This window comes from Nyctereutes procyonoides, unplaced genomic scaffold (assembly GCF_905146905.1).
Source record: "Nyctereutes procyonoides isolate TBG_1078 unplaced genomic scaffold, NYPRO_anot_genome, whole genome shotgun sequence".
In the NCBI taxonomy this organism is placed as follows: Eukaryota; Metazoa; Chordata; class Mammalia; order Carnivora; family Canidae; genus Nyctereutes; species Nyctereutes procyonoides.
Genome location: NW_026575052.1, coordinates 3548962 through 3566938, shown reverse-complemented (window position 1 = coordinate 3566938; position 17977 = coordinate 3548962).

Sequence of the window (17977 nt, the reverse complement as noted above, 5' to 3'; positions counted from 1 at the left end):
AACACTTACTGTTTCTTGTGTTTTTTATTTTAGCCATTCTGACAAATGTGAGGTGATATCCCATGGTAGCTTTGATTTGCATCTCCCCACGATGAGTGATGTTGAGCATCTCTTCATGTGTCTTATCGGCCATGTAGGTCTTCTTTGGAGACATGTCTGTTTATGTCTCCTGCCCATTTTTCAATTGGTTTGTTTTTGGGTTGTTAAGTTATATTGATCCCTTATATATTTTGGATACTAACTCCTTATCAGATGTCATGTGCACATATTTCCTCCCATTCAGCAGGTTGCCTTTTAGTTTTGTTGTTTCCTTAGCTGTGCAGAAACCTTTTATTTTGTTGTAATCCCAATAGTTTATTCTTGCTTTTATTTCCCTTGCCTCGGGAGACGCACTTAGAAAAATATTACTATGGCCAATGTCAAAGAAATTACTGCCTGTGCTCTCTTAAAGGATTTTTATAGTTTCAGGTCTTTAATTCGTTTTGAGCTTATTTTTGTGTATGGTGAAAGAAAGTGGTCCAATTTCATTCTCTTGCATGTGGCTGTCTGATTTTCCCAACTATTTGGGAAAGAGACTTTTTGTTCAAGAGACTTTTCCCATTGTATATTCATTCGTCCTTTGTCAAAGGTTAATTGACCACATAGTTGTGGGGTTTTTTTTTATTAAATAATTTGTTTATTGTACTGCATTTATAAAGAAAACAGACAATGCACCCTAGTTGTGGGTTTATTTCTGGGTTTTCTATTCTGTTCCATTGATCTATGTGTCTATTTTTTATGCCAGTATCATACTGTTTTAATTATTAAAGCTTTGTGATATAACTTGAAATCTGGAATTGTGATACTTCCACTTTTTTTCAAGACTGCTTTGGCTGTTCAAGGTCTTTTGTGGTTCCATACAAATTTTAGGATTTTTGTTCTACTTTTGTAAAAGATGCTGTTGATATTTTGATTGGAATTGCATTAAATCTATAGATCACTTTAGGTGTAGAGACATTTTAAAAACATTTATTTTTCCAACCCATGAGCATGGATGGAATGTCTTTCCATTTCTTTGCATTATCTTGAAGTTCTTTCATCAGTGTCTTATAGTTTTCAGAGTACAGGTCTTTTGCCTCTTTGGTTAACTTTATTTCTAGATATTTTGTTTTTGGTGCAACTGTAAATGGAATTGTTTTCTTAATTTCACTTTCTGCTGCTTCATTATTAGTGTATAGGAATGTAACAGATTTCTGTACATCTATGTTATATCCTGCAACTTTACTGAATTCATTTATCAGTTTTAATAGTTTTTTGGTGGAGTCTTTAGGGTTCTCTATAAATACAGATCATGTCTCTGAAAATAGTGGCAGTTTTACTTCTTCCTTACTAACTTGGATGACTTTTTTTTTCAGATTTTATTTATTTGAGATAGAGCACGAGGAAGAGATAGAGAAAGCATGAATGAGAGAGAGAGAACACGAGTGGAGGGGGGAAGGGGCAAGGGAGAGGGAGAAGCACCCTTCTCACTGAGCAGGGAGCCTGACCGGGGGCTCAATCCCAGGACCCTGAGATCATGGCCTGAGCCAAAGGCAGATGCTTAACTAAAAGCAAACACTTAACCAGCTGAGGCATCCAGGCACCTCGCCTTTTATTTCAACAAAAAAATTTTGTAAAAGATTTTATTTATTCATGAGAGATATACAGAGAGAGGCAGAGACACAGGCAGAGGGAGAAGCAGGCTCACTGTGGGGAGCACAACATGGGACTAAATCCCAGACCCCAGGATCACGCCCAGAGCTGAAGGCAGACACTCAGCCACTGAGCCACCCAGGTGTCCCCAATTTTTTAAGTAATGAGGGGGCACCTGGGTGGCTCAGTTGGTTAAGCGTCTGCTCTCAGTTCAGATCATGGTCTCGCGATCTGGGATTGAGCCCCACATCAGGCTCCATGCATGCTTAGCGGGGAGCCTGCTGCTTCTGCTCCCTCTGCGTGCTCACTCTCTCTCCAAATAAGTAAATCTTGTTAAAAAAAAAAAAGTGCTGAGTGGATTTCCTTGTCTCATTACTGACCTTAGGGAAAAGCTCTTAGTTTTTCACCCCTGAGTATGATGTTGGCTATGGATTTTTCATACAGAACCTTTATTATGTTGAGGTATGAGTCTCACCCCTTTTGGACTCTGCTCAATTGCTTCTTGAAATCTGGTTCAGAGTGTGAACTCCCATTCTTTCTCATCACTCTATGAGATAGACTGCATCTCTATTACTCGTGACCACAAATGGCTTGAGACATCCTGGTCCATAATTCTAAGTGAGGATGGGTTGGGGTGGACCTTGAGAGAAAGCCTAGACAAGAGGGATACCCTTGATTCCCACGTACCAATCAAGAACCTTGCAAATGATTGCTACCATTCACTGAATGCTAATTGTGCCAGACAGTCTTCAAAGTACTTCATGTATGTTGAGTCATTGAATCTTCACAAAAATCCCGAGGTCTCATCTCCATTCTACAGATGAAGAAACTGAGCCAGGGATCCCTGGGTGGTGCAGCGGTTTGGCACCTGCCTTTGGCCCAGGGCGCGATTCTGGAGACCCGGGATCGAATCCCACGTCGGGCTCTCGGTGCATGGAGCCTGCTTCTCCCTCTGGCTGTGTCTCTGCCTCTCTCTCTCTCTCTCTGTGTGTGACTAATATAAAATTAAAAAAAAGAAAAAGAAACTGAGCCATAGAGAGAGGCCAGTCTCTTGCCCAAGGACATACGAGTAGTAAATGGCAGTTCCAGGATTCAAACCAGGTGATCTGGCTTAAGTCCACGTTTTTGTTTTGTTTTTTAAGTTTATTTACTTATTTAAGTAATCTGTACATCCAATCTGGGGCTCGAATTCACAACCCAGAGATGAAGAGTTGCATGTTCTTCTGACTGAGCCAGCCAGGCACCCCACAAGTCCACAGTCTTAACCACTACTTTACCCTGCTACATGGAGGAACTCATTTCATCCTTCTGTAAGCCCTGAGAGATAGGAACTACAGGTTTTCCCGCTATCTGAAAGTAGATGGTTCCTATGAAACCTTTGTAAGTCGAAATGGCACAAAATGACGAAGTGATTACCATTTCATAAAATTGAGACTCCTCTTCAGATTTCTTTTGGTTAGTGAAAACAAGTACTAATGTAGGTCTTTGGTAAAAGTGAAGTTTCATAAAGCGAACTTTCGGGTGGCAGGGGAATCTTGTATTTGTATTCATTCCCATTTCATGGATAAGGAAGTTGAGGTGTGGGAACTTTAACCAACTTGCACAGGCTCACACATCTAGTGAACAGCAGGTTCTCCTCGCTGTAAAAGACTTTAAGAGTGAAAACATCTATTTCCAACCTTTGGAGCACCAGCACTCTGCCTGCGTGCTGCATGTGGACACATCTGGCTGTGCTCCAAAATCCTGACTTTCAACACCATATGGTCACCACCAGCAAAGTTTGTCTGCTTCTAGGTTCTTGCCAAATTCTTCTCTACTAGGAAGAACAAATTGGTAAAGGCATTTATCCTTGTTGATTTTTAAAACTCCTACAATAGGGACTAAATCCCCCAAACGCTGTACTTGTGACCTGTTGCTTTCTTTCTTTCTTTCTTTCTTTTTTTTTTTTTTTTTTAAAGCAGGTATATATTGTTCTTTGAATTTTTTCCCTCATCATGAGTTCATGGTTGCTCAAAGAAGTTTTTCTTACCTTGCTGTTCCTGGCATGTCAACTGATAGTGGATAGTGCTCCATTTTACTCATTTTACCTTACCACAAAAACTCTTCTCATTCGGTTTCCTATTTCTTAGGCCAGGATCATGTGCAGATGTATAATGCAAGGCCTCCTCCCTTTCCTGCTTATCTTTCCTAAAATCTGATAGCATTTCAGTCCCATTATATTCTAGGTCAATTCTTCCTCTTCATTTCCAGTGTACTTTGTACTCATTGGGATATCAAAACATTGCAGGTAGTTATAGTTGTAATTTCAAGCACCATAATTTGCCTACTCAGAAGTTTGTGCTAGAGATCAAAATGTACTTTGATTACCGGAGTCAGCCTGGGCAAAAGTACAAAACAGGCCAAAGTTTGTCCTTGGCAAGCTCAACATGATGCTCCTTCCTTGGCTCCCTTTCTCTCCACCTGTTCCTCTTAGTTCTCATGGGTCCTACTTTCTTCACTTGCCTTTTTAAAACCTGCTCTCAAGAAAGGAGCTGGACCAATTCACACTAAGGTACTAGTGACTGTTGAAACTCACTATTGTCTCTCTTGGGGTAGTTGCATTTTTATAGGGGAAAAGGGTTATCAGTCATCAGCTACAGATTTCTAGGCTTCAGAGAATTTGGTGGGGAAGGCAAAATTTCCCAAGAAGCTCTGGATTGACACAAGCCTACTTTACCTACTCTGTTGACATCTGATCAGGATTTTGTTGATTCATCCTGGATATACCTGGTTAAACACCCACCTTGGTAGTTATATTGCTCTTTTCTATTTTTTCCCTTTTAGAAGCTCCTGGTTTTTATGAAAAACTTGTCTTTCTTTTGGAACACTGCATCACAGTTGTGGAGGAAATTCAGGTGTCATGGCTCAGAGTATAGAGCCAGCTCTTAAGATATAAGGTGGATACAAAACATTCTGAGCAGGGACTGCCAATATGAGAATCATTACAATATTAGGGAGATGTTCAAAGTCTTTTAGCCACTTGGAACAACTTTGGTCCACCTGCCATAATCAGCAATAGAACCATACTGGACATAGACCATTAATTTTTTCAACAATTTTTAACACCTACTGAATACCAGACATTGTTCTAGGTATTGTGGGGATCAAGACAAAGAACCTGTCCACACGGAGCTTACATTCTAGTAAGGGGTCATGGAGAACATCCAACATAGGTCAGGTGGTGATGCTATGGGGGATGGGGGAAGCAAGCAGATGGCAGGGACTGTTAGGGAGAGGGGTGAGGAATTTGGGCATGCAGTGGTTGGTACTTCACAGAGGGTGGTTGGGGAAAGTCTTATAAGGTGACATCTGAGCAGGATGAAGCAGATTGAAGGTGTGGACATCATGTGGACATCCAGGGAGGATACTCAGCACATAGCGGATAGTGCTCCATTAGCAGGCGCATAGACCTAAATATGGATGCATACCTGCCTTGTTCAAGAAACAGAATGAAGAAGAGTGCTTCCGGAAATCAATAAATGAGGAGAGGAGATGGGACCCATGGGACCAGATTATGTGGCAAGTGATTGTAAGGACGTGGCTTTCATTGACTGAAATAGGAAGCCACTAAAGAGCTTTGAGCAGAGAAGTGACATGATGTAATGCACGTCAAAAGATCACTTTGGCTGGGGCGCCTGGCTGGCTCAGTCGGTGGAGCGTGTGACTGTTGTTCACAGGGTGGTGAGTTCGAGCCCTAGGGTGGGGTGCGGAACTTACTTAAAAGAAAAAAATCTGGGGGATCTCTGGGTGGCTCAGCAGTTTAGTGCCTGCTTTCAGTCCAGGGCCCAGTCTTGGGGTCCCAGGATCAAGTCCCACGTCAGGCTTCCTGGATGGAGCCTGCTTCTCCCTCTGCCTGTGTCTCTGCCTCTCTCTCTCTCTGTCTCTTATAGATAAATAAATAAATAAAATCTTTAAAAAAGAGAGAAAAAAATCACTTTGGCAGACTTGTGGAGGAAGGCAGGAGTGGACTGGTTAGAACCATCAATGGAACTAGAGATAACCCACGTGACAGACCATGGGGGATCTGAGCAGGGTGGTGGCCCAGCACAAAGTGAGAAACTGTCAGGGTCTGAATTCATTTCGAAGATAGAAGATAGAACCAACAGGACAGGGACGCCTGGGGGGTGCTCTGTGGTTGAGCATCTGCCTTCCGCTTGGGGGGGCGTGACCCTGGGGTCCTGGGATTGAGTCCTGCATCGAGCTCCCTGCATGGAGCCTGCTTCTCCCTCTGTGTGTCTGCCTCTCTTTCTCTGTGTCTCGAATGAATGAATGAATGAATAAAATATTAAAAAAAAAGAAGAAGAAGAACCAGCAGGACTCGCTGACACACTGACTACAAGGTGTGAAAAAAAGAGGAATCAAGGATGGCCACAAGGTATGTGTCAGTAGAGCAGAGTGTATATAGTGCTTCAAGCTCCCTTGCTCGCCAGCGTGGAATTTACTAAAAGGAAAGAACAGTATCGCCAACAACCTCCTGGAAGTTTATTTATTTATTTTTTTAATTTTTATTTATTTATTTTTTTTATTTATGATAGGCACACAGTGAGAGAGAGAGAGAGGCAGAGACACAGGCAGAGGGAGAAGCAGGCTCCATGCACCGGGAGCCCGATATGGGATTCGATCCCGGGTCTCCAGGATCGCGCCCTGGGCCAAAGGCAGGCGCCAAACCCCTGCGCCACCCAGGGATCCCAACCTCCTGGAAGTTTAAAAAAAAAGCCGGGCCGTCCCAATAGTCTCCTCCAATCCCTTCCATATGGGGCATTTTTTGGGCCAGGCCTCGCAGGCCTGCGGCAGGGGGGCCCCCACACCCTGGCCTGCACGGGGGGGGGGGGGGACCTCGACTTTATGAACTGACCTGTGCATAACCAGCCTCTGCCCTCCCCCCCGACCCCGTTCATGAGAAGCTGGGTCGGTCTCTCAGTTCACAGCGGAGGCTGCACCTTTCCAACAACCACCTCAGCAAGACAGAACCCTCCACCCCCCAGAGAGACGCCTCTTACCCCAGATGCAGGGCCTCTCCTCTAGCCAGTGCTGCATGTGCATGGCCCAACTCAACACCCTTTATAGTCCTAAATTCTACCCCTTATTAAATATTGCAAAAATAAATAAATAAATATTGCAATTTTCGCACAGCTTTTTCTGTGCCCACAGGAGGCCGACTTCTGCACCGAGCCAGTCTCCAGCCTCAGGAAATGCTCCTGCACGACCAAACGAGCCTCCCGAGCGCATTTAATACCGCGTCACCGTCGCCGGTGCGGAAAGGCCCCCGCTGCCGGTTTGGTGACCCCGCGGTCACGCCGTGGAGGCCGCGGACGGAGCCCCGGGCAGCCCTCCTCCCGCAGCATCACCGCCGCGGTCCCCGATTCTGGCGGAAACGCGCCTGCGCCAAACTCGCCTAGGGGGCGGGGTTTCCAGGTCACGTGAGCGGCGCGGGCCAATGCCTGGCGTCCGCGCCGCCCCTGGTTGCTAGGCGACCCCAGCCGGGCTCATCCCGGGAGGTGACCTGGGGCGCGTGGCGCTGGGCCAGGCTCCTGGGCTCGCTGCAGCCTGCGGGGGCGTGTCGCGGCGGCCGCGGCGTGGCGGTCCCCTGTCCCGGGCGCCCTGCGCGGCCCCAGCCCGGGTGTCCCGGCGTCCGCGGGCGGACGGGCTCGCGCTCCTCGGGCATCTGGGTGGCCCCGGCTTCAGTCGCCCCGGGGCCGCTCGCAGTCCCAGGCGGGGGTGGCTTCCTGCAGCTTCCTGGCGCCCTGGGTCCGGGCTTAGGCTTGTCGCTTTGGCCGGAGAAAGGAAACGGGCAGTGGGACTCCGTGTACTAGGAATGCGTCTCGACTGAAAACACTGCCTTGATAACAGATTTCCATTAAAAAAAAAAAAATTTCCCTAAAAAATCTTTGTGTGACACCTGACCGGCTCAGTGGGTGGAGCATGCAACTCTAGATCTTGGGCGGGTCCTGGGTGTAGACATTACTTAAAGAAAAAAAAACACGTTTATATGTTTGTCTTTTTTTTTTTTGTTTAAGGCCTATATTTGAGATTTCTAGTAACAGTGGCAGTTTTTTTTGCTGTTCAGCATTTTCGGTCCAGAAATACTTGTAGTGGGTTTGGGAATTGTATGTAGTTCAGGTCTAAAAGTTCAGTTATAATCTTTTTTAGATTTCTCATGACTTTGGTCAATATTTTGAAGATAGAAGGGCATCTGGGTGGCTCAGTGGTAGAGCGTCTGCGTTTGGCTCGGGTAGTGATCCCGGGGTTCTGGGATCGAGTCCCGCATGGGGCTCCCTGCGTGGAGCCTGCTTCTCCTCTGCCTGTGTCTCTGCCTCCCTCTGTCTCTCATGAATGAAAAAATAAAATCTTTAAAAAGAATATTTTGAAGAGAGAGAATACAGTTATAATAATAGTTTTATGTCTTTGCTAATTATACCGTGTGTCACGTTCCAGTCATTTGCATTGGTTGGTTTGTGTCCTCATTATGGGCCCTATTTACCTGTCTCTCTACTTGCCTGGTAATTTATGATTGGATGCCAAATATTGTGAATTTTACCGCGTTTAGTGCTGGATATTTTTGAATTCCTGTAAATCTGGAACTTTTTTCTGGAGTGCAGTTAAATTACTTGGAAACAGTTTGATTCTTTGGGATTTTGCTTTTAAGAGTTGTTAGGACCTAAATAAAATCTTAAAAAAAAAAAAAAAAAAAGAAGGGGATCCCTGGGTGGCTCAGGCTCAGCGGTTTAGCGCCTGCCTTCGTCCCAGGGCTTGATCCTGGAGTCCCGGGATCGAGTCCCACATCAGGCTCCCTGCATGGAGCTTGCTTCTCCCTCTGCCTGTGTCTCTACCTCTCTCTCTCTCTCTAATGAATAAATAAATAAATAAAATCTTAAAAAAAAAAAAAAAAGAGTTGTTAGGACAACAGCAGTGCCAACTCCGGGGCTGATTATTCCCTCTGAGGCATGACTATTCTTCCTGAGGCCCCATAAATTATGAGTTTTTCTAATCTGGCTACTGGGAACAGGGTACTATTCCCAGCCTGGCGGGTGCATGAAGCACATTTTCCTCTAATCTTTTCATGTGGTTCTTTCCCCAGCCTCGGATAGTTTTACTTCAATGCCCTACACAGGACTCAGTGAATACCAGAAGAGGGCCCTCTACAGATCTCTGGGGTTTTCTCTCTCTCTCCCTGTGTGTGTGTGTCCATGTCCATGTCTCCTCTCTGGTACTCTGTCCTGTAAACTCTAGCTGCCTTGATCACCCTGAACTCTCAGCTCTGTATTCACAACTCAGGGACTCCACTGAGCTCTGCCTCAGTTTTCCTTCCCTGCACTGTAGCCCATAAGCTCAAGGTAGTAAACCAATGCAAGTATTAGGGCTCACACTGTCTGTTGTCCTTTATCAGGCATTATTATCCTTTGTGGCTTTATGTCCAGTGTATTGAAAACCATTGTTTCTTATCTTTTGTCCTCTTTTGGTTGTTTTAGGTGGGAAGGGGAATCTATCGTTTCTCTATCATGACTTCTGGAAGTCCAAATATCACACCCATCTGGAACACTTTTATGTCTCAAAACCATTGAATCTTGGAACTCTTAGGTTGCATGCTATTGAACTCACACCCAATTTATTCCAGGAGAAGACAGCTATTATCTGTCTTTATAGCCCTACAGACTTAACCAATAGCCTGCTACTTGGCTGACACTGAGTAAAAGCTGGAGTGGATGAATAAACTATTTTGAGCAAACAGCTGTCGGTCAGCTTATGGTGTTTTCTTCCAACATTTGTTGATGGGCTTTTGCAATTTTCTTCTTGCCTGCCAGCAGCAAGTGAAAGCTCGGCAAAATGGAAATTTCTGGGACTTGTTATTCATGATTGTAATTATCCACAAAAAACGCACCCTTTAAAAAAGCTTATTTGCAGGCATGAGGAAACTTTTAGGGATGAGGAAAATATTCTAAAACTGGGTTATGGTGATGGCTGCATAAGTTTACAAAAAATCATTGGACTGTACACTTAAAAATAGGTGAGTTTTGTATATAAAGCACACCTCAATGAAGCAATTTTTTTAAAAAAATTATTAATTTTAGAGAGACAATGTGTGTGTGCAAGGAGGGGGAGGGGGAGAGGGAGAGGGAGAAGGAGAGAAGCAGACTCCCCCTGAATCCAGATCCACACTCAGTCTCATGACCCTGAGATCATTACCTGAGGTGAAATCAAGAGTCAGATGCTCAACTGACTGAGCCACCCAGATGCCCCTAAATAGAGCTGTTTTTTAAAAAGCTCATCTTGAAGATTTCCAAGGCATTTTAAGGTGAAAAAAGGAAGTTGCCAACCACTTTATATAAGCTAAACCCAGTTTTGATTTTTTTTCAAAAGCCTTCTGTGCCTTGAAATACAACCTTGATTGGGTGGGGGTAGACCATGATGGATTCTCACTTTGTATGATACACATGTATTGCTCTTGCAATAAAAAAAAAAAAGATAAGAAGATCTAAAATTTAGAGAGAAAATCAAATCAAGGGTGACACCAAGAGAAAAAGGGTCGATTTGACCCATCCACAAGGCAGTGAACATGATATTAGGTTAGAAATCAGAAAGTGTAGGGACTCTTGGGTGCCTCAGTGGTTGAGCGTCTGCCTTTGGCTCGGGTCGTGATCCTGGAGTCCTGGGATCAGGTCCCACATCCAGCTCCCTGCATGGAGCCTGCTTCTCCTTCTGCCTCTCTCTCTGTCCCTCATGAATAAATAAAATCTTAAAAAAAAAAAATCAGAAAGCCTGAATTTTGTTCTTGCTCTGGTCTTTGAAGTCTGCTCTAAGAAATTATTTAGCCAGTCTCTATTGTTTCAGAAACCAGGTTCAAGTAGTGAAGTGAATATTTGGAAACTGGATCTTAGGTATCAAAAGTGGAACTCTGAAACTATTTTGATAGCAGCTATGGGAAGGATGTCAATTCAGGCGAATTTTTTAAAAAAGATTTTATTTATTCATGAGACACACAGAGAGAGAGAGAGAGGCAGAGACACAGGCAGAGGGAGAAGAAAGCTCTCTGCAGGAGCCCAATGCGGGACTCGATCCTGGGACTCTAGGATCACGCCCTGGGCTGAAGGCAGGTGCTAAACTGCTGAGCCACCCAGGGATCCCCAGGGGAATTTTTAAAAATCCTCCTAACTGTCCAATAAATGATGAGCCTCACTCCCTCTCAGCTACCCTGACTGCACCTTGAACAGGTAAGACCATCTCTAATCCTGGATCCTGGGGAGGATGTGGCCTTACAATACATAGTGAGTGACATCACTGGCTTAGCACTTCAGTTTTCCTTATCAAATATAAATATTTTATTTATAGGATAATTGGAAAGACAAATGAAAAAATACATTGTGTCGAATTTAGAAAGAAATTGGGATGGAAAAGTAAATCATAATGAAACAGAACAAATACTTTATCATCCCGTTGACTTTATGATACTGCAGGAAACATTGTATCATCTGCGCTTTGCTGTATGAGATCGTTATCTGTACTTCAAGCAATGATACTTAACCTCCAGGCATGTATAATGATGTTCTCTTGGTGTGAATTGCCCTGCATAAGGGGTGGCTCAGTCTGTTAAGCGTCGGCCTTCGGGTCAGGTCATGATCCCCGGGTCCTGCGATCGAGCCCCACATCGGGCTCCCTGCTCAGCGGGGAGCCTGCTGCTATCTGTCCCCTCTATTCATGCTCTCTCTCTCCCTATTTCTCTCTCAAATAAAATCTTTTAAAAAATGAATTGCCTTCCATGAGACGACTTACAGATGGCTTTGTCTAAACACCATTTTCCCAAGCGTCCCTAAGCTTCGTGTCACCCTGGAACCTCGGTTTTTAGCTACAGTCCCTTTAGTCTTCAATTACTGGGTATTGAGTCTCACTAGTAACTTGAGTCAGATTTGCCCAGAGTATATAGTTTATATACAGTTAATAATCAGCCCCTGCATTTTTCTAATGCCGTCCCCACCAAGGACCAAGTTCATGATGTGCTTTCAGCTGTGCATCATCACCGGCGAGTCAGGAGAGGTTAGTTCCTACAGGCTCCACTTTGCAGGCAAAGGAGAGCTATTCAGAAGCAGCTGACTTCCTGAGAGAGCCAAGGAGGACTGCCTCTTTTCTTTGCTAAAAGAAATGCAGAGGAAACTGGCTGGGGCTTGAAGAAGTCTGAACATTTTCTTCTAGAAAGAATTAAATGGTGCAAAGATCAGTTGGTTGAGCGTCTGACTCTTGATTGCAGCTCAGGTCATGGTCTTGGGATTATTAGATCAAGCCCCGCAACCAACTCCACACTTAGCGTGGAGTCTGCTCGAGTTTCTTTTCTCCCTCTGCCTCTGCCCCTCCCGCCGCTTGCGCTTTAAATAAATAAATTCTTTTTTAAACAAAACAAAACAAAACAAAAAAACCCGTTGTGGCCTGATAAAAGCAGACCGACTAAATGACCTGGACTCTATGTCTGTCACCTGATGGAAGATTGAAGAAGCCCTCTGTCCATTTCCTGAAGTTCCTCTTCCTTGCTAGATGATCAAATAGAAGTTTTCTATGCCCTCTCCTGGCTTGACTTTGAAACTGCATGAGGTGATCTTTAAGCCTTAACTGGGTGGGTCTTTGCTTAGATAAATTCATGCTCTTCTCTCCCTTTCTCTTGCCCCAGGAAGCTCTTTTGGACTAGAGAGAGACTGAGTGGGCCACTTATTTGGATAAAAGTGGTCAGATTAATCAGGCTCCAGATGTCTCTCTGATAAGCCGAATAGACCAAACAGCCAATCTCGTGTTCAAATAGTACATATTATTTTTGAGATTGAAAAATGATGCCATTGCCACATGCAGAAAAATGAAACTGGACCATTTCCTTACACCATACACAAAAATAGACTCAGTATGAATAAAACACCTAAATGTGAGACAGGGATCCATCAAAATCCCAGAGGAGAACACAGGCAGCCACTTCTGTGACCTTGGCCGCAGCAACTTCTTGCTAGACACATTTCCAAAAGTAAGGGAAACAAAGGCAAAAATGAACTATTGGGACTTCATCAAGATAAAAAGCTTTTGCACAGCAAAGGAAGCAGTCAACAAAACTAAACAACCCACAGAATGGGAGGAGATATTTGCAAACATCTTTTTTTTTTTGATATTTGCAAACATCTTATCAGATAAAGGGCTAGTATCCAAAATCTATAAATAACATCAAATTCAACACCCAAAGAACAAATAATCCAATCAAGAAATGGGCAGAAGACATGAACAGACATTTCTCCAAAGGAGACATGAAAAACGGCCAACAGACACTTGAAAAAAATGCTCCACATCACTCAGCATCAGAGAAATACAAATCAAAACCACAGTGAGATACCACCTCACACTGGTCAGAATGGCTAAAATGAACAAGTCGGGAAACAACAAGTGTTGGCAAGGATGCAGAGAAAGGGGAACCACCAACACTGTTGGTGCACGAGGGTGCAGCCACTCTGGACAACAGTATGGAGGTTCCTCAAAAAGTTGAAGATAGAGCTACCCTATGACCCAGCAATTGCACTACTAGGTATTTACCCCCCAAATACAAATGTAGTGATCTGAAAGGTCACCTGCACCCCAATGTTTATAGCAGCAATGTCAACAGTAGCCAACTATGGAAAGAGACTACATGTCCATCGACAGTTGAATGGATAAAGAAGATGTGATAGATATTTATAGTATATATATATATATATATATATATATATATATATATATATAATTACTATTCAGCCACCAAAAAATTAAATCTTGCCATTTGCAACAACGTGGATGGAACCAGTGTAATATGCTAAGCGAAATAAGTCAGTCAGCGAAAGACAATTATCATATGATACTACTCATATGTGGAATTTAAGAAACAAAACAGAGGATCATAGGGGAAGAGAGGATAAATAAGATGACATCAGAAAGGGAGACAAGCCATAAGAAACTTTTTTTTAAAGATTCTATTTATTTATATATTTATTCATGAGAGACAGAGAGAGAGGCAGAGACACAGGCAGAGGGAGAAGCAGGCTCCATGCAGGGAGCCTGATGTGGGACTTGATCCCGGGACTCCATGATCACGCCCTGGGCTGAAGGCGGCGCTTAAACTGCTGAGCCCCACAGGCATCCCAGAAACTCTTAATCATAGGAAACAAACTGAGGGTTGCTGGAGGGACCAGGATAGGGGGATGGGGTAACTGGGTGACGGGCATGAAGGAGGGTTACGTGATATAATGAGCACTGGGTGTTATATGAGACGGATGAGTCACTGACCTCTACCCCTGAAACCAATAATACATTATTTGTTAGTTAATAGAATTTAAATTTAAAAAAAGAAAAGGAGGACGCCTGGGTGGCTTGATGGTTGAGGGTCTGCCTTTGGCTCAGGGCGTCATCCCAGATCCCAGGATCGAGTCCGGCATTGGGCTCCCTGTGGGGTCCCTGTGGGCCGTGGGGCCTGCTTCTCCCTCTGTCTGTGTCTCTGCCTCTCTCTCTGTGTCTCTCATGAATAAATAAATAATTAATCTTAAAAAATAAAATAATAAAAGAAAAAAGAAAATTGCACTAGAAAAAAATAAATGTGATATTATTAAACAAAAATGATGCTACTGTTGGAGGTAACTCCATGTGAGTGTGTTAAGTATCCCTGATGCATTGTTGGGCGTGTAACTTTGTAGGTAAAATAAAAAGTGGGCAGTTGGACGAGATTGAAAGAAAATATTCTGAACATGCTCAAAAATATCTATTTTTCTTCAGGGCCAGGGGACAAGGAAGTGTAACTGGGTAACAGTGAGTAAAGAAAGCCCCCGGCCAGGTGTGTCAGGCAGGCTGGAGCTGATGCCTGATTATTCCTGAGCCTCTGCAAGCACAGACAAGTTTGTTGACTCCTTCTGTGGAACCCTTTTATCATTTGTGAGGCCAAAGGGAATCCATGCAGACAGCTGAAACGTACGCAGCGTTTTCCTCCTGTTCTTTGGCCGTCGTAGCTTTTTGGCTGAAATAGTAATCAGCCTAGAGCTGCCCTCCACAGCTTCCAGAAGATCCGTTCAGTCATTCACTCACTCACCCACCATTTATTCTGTTACTTGTTTTTTGAGGCACTGCAATGAGACGCTGGCCAGAAGGACAAAACACATATTGGAACTTATAGGTTACTAGAATGGTGCTTTGGAATCTTTTTCCTGTCATGGCACATGTAGAAAAATCATACAATTCGTACGTCCCATTGAGGTAAGCGTGGATGGTGAGGAGTGGATTTAGGAATCTGTATGGGATTTGGTAAAAAAAAAAAAAATCTTTTCTATATATTATGTAATTTTGATTTGAAAAATAAAAGTATTAGAGGCAGCATTAAATGTTGGACTTACATAAAATTTCCAAATAAAGTATTTTCAAAATTTTAGCTTTCCTCTGTGAATATGACTTTTTATTGTCAGGTTTTGTGTTTGAATTGGCTATATACAATAACCACCAAGACTTTTCGAGAAGGATCCCTTCAAGGGGCGCCTGGGTGGCTCAATCGGTTGAGCATCCAGCTTGATTTCAGCTGGCACGTTGTGAGCTAGAGTCTCATATTGAGCTCCATGTGGAGCCCCGTGTTGGACTCTGAGCCTGGTGGGGGAGTCTGCTTGAGATTCTCTCCCTCTCTTTAACAACCCCCCCCCTCCAATTTGTGTGCTCTCTCTCTAAAAATAAATAAATAAATAAATCTTTTTTTTTTTTTAAAGGATCTCTTCAAGTTCTTGATAGCCACGAACAATTGGAAACTCAGGGATAAAAAAGTAAAATTTTAATATTAAAAATTTACAAAAGTTGGATTTATAGCAGCGTCTTCTTTTTCTTTCATTCGTAGTTACGCAACTGAAATTTCTTGTGATACCAATGGGTTTTGAATCCCATCACACTCTTTCGCGTCAAGCGTTTCAAAATAATGACAGCTCTGATTTAAAGCACGCGCCTTCAGAACAAATACTTAAAATATCCACTTGGTACGCACTGGCATGCACTGTTTATGGCCTGCTGGCATCTGCTCTGATTGGCCAATGTCTGTGTCATCTCAGATGTTAAATATTTCTAAAACCACCCTGCCATGAGCATTGTTCAAGCAGTCACTCCGAAGTTAGCTTGGACCCTGTTTGGACATCAGTCAAAAATAGAGATAATCTGATACTAAGGGAAGATGGATGTAGGTCAGCTGTCTGGGGCTGCTCTGGCCCAAATCTCCCAGCCAGTCTCCTTGCTCCTCCTCCTCTGACTGGCTGCACCTTGGGTTCCTGCCCGTCCTCCTTGGGTCGCTAGAAGCCAACTCCTCTAGCAGGGCCCCGAGCCCTCCTCCCCAACGGGCAGCAGTGCACCTGCTGCTGGCCTCTGAGTCTGGGTGGTAATGCATGGCAAGCAGCAAATGCTGCCAATCCTGCTGCCTCCTTGTGGGGACCACAGAGCAGGATGTCAGACTCCGAGGGGCATGACCTGCACGTACCCAGACGTGACTGGCCTCGGGTGGCCCCAAGGACCACGGGGTCTTTATGTTATGTCTCCCCCTCCTCCCGTAACCCAGCTGCAAACGCCACTGTGCTATGATCACTGCTTAAGAAACTCTGCAGTAGACAAAATAAAACATAAGATGATGACACTACCTAGTATTTACCAGTTTTTGGTTCCACGGTGCTCTTCACGGTGGACTTTGTTCAATCCTCATAAGAACAACCAGAAAGGATTATCATTCCATTTGACAGAATAGGAAATAGGTTCAAAAGGGTGAATTGCTCAGGTTGATGTACTAAGTCCACGCTCCCCGCGACTGGGTGCCTCAGGGGTGTACACACGGGTGTGCTAGTTTAAACAATGTCAGGTATTGGAGTGACAGCTTTTCTTAAAAATCGGGGGGAAGCATTTAACTGGTAAATAAGATCAAATGTTCTTTGGTACTATAAACACGTGTTATGAAACTGAATGAAATGGCACACGTTTGCAAGATGAGGCATGAAACCTCGAAGAGACCTTGTGCTGGACGGGGAGCTACTTTGAGCTATTGCCCCAAACCCACAGGGAACGCAAGTGGGTTTTCTCTGCTGCCGTACGTCGTAATTGAGCTACACGGATGGTGGAGCTAGGATTTATTTATTTTTTTCTGATCCCAGCTCCTGTATTTGTCTCCAATCGAAAACTGTGAGAATTTTGAGAGTTTTAAGAGTTCCAGAGAGAGGGAGGGAGAGTTTTTGAGGGTGGGCTTCCGTGGAACATGGGACACGTGGAGATGGGGGTCGTGGGAGAGAACCTTCCAGGCGAGGAGATGGCATGAGCAAAGGACAGGAGGCAAGAAAGTGAGGGCTGTGTAAGGTGAACGATGGCTCAAGGGACAAGTGCACAAAGGTGTGTTTTGGGAAAGGGAATTAGTGGATTGGCTTCGAGGAAGCATTATCTGCTGGGAGAGTGGAGACACCAAAGGAAAGCTGGGGTGGGAGGACGGGAACCACAGGAACAGCAGAGGGAGCGAGTGGGGGGCTTGCAGGCAGGAGACCACTAGGACTTACCAAAGGATGGGGCAGACAGCAGGATCAAGGAAAAGGCTGAACCACGGGCCACTGAGGGGCTGTCAGGACATCCGGGTGGGGAGTCAGAAAGTGAGCAACTGGAACCTCGTGGCTGGGATCTGGTCTGTGAACTACCTGCCTCCAGGTGAACATCGTCACCTTGATATTGAAAGATTGCCATCAGAGAAGGAGCTGTCAGGAGAGCAGGAGGGCACGCCTGATGGAAGGTTTAGGAATTTTTAAAAAATATTTTTTTTAAAGATTTTATTTATTTATTCATGAGAAACACAGAGAGGAGAGAGGGAGAGAGGCAGAGACACAGGCAGAGGGAGAAGCAGGCTCCATGCACCGGGAGCCCGACGTGGGACTCGATTCCGGGTCTCCAGGATCACGCCCTGGGCCGAAGGTGGCGCTAAACCCCTGCGCCACCCGGGCTGCCCTAAAAAATATTTTTATGTATTTATTCGACAGAGAGAGAGAGAAAACAAGCAGGAGGAGCAGCAGAGGGAGACGGAGAAGCAGGCTCCCCACCGAGCAGGGAGCTGGATGTGGGGCTCAATCCCAGGACTCTGGGCTCATGCCTCGAGCCAAAGGCAGCTGCTTCACCGACTGAGGCACCCAGGTGCCCCCCACCCCCCATGGAAGGTTTAAAGGAAGGGCGTGTTCAGCAGTAGGGAAAAATGGGAAGAAGTTGGAGTTATTGCCATGTAGTGACTGGCATGCAGTAG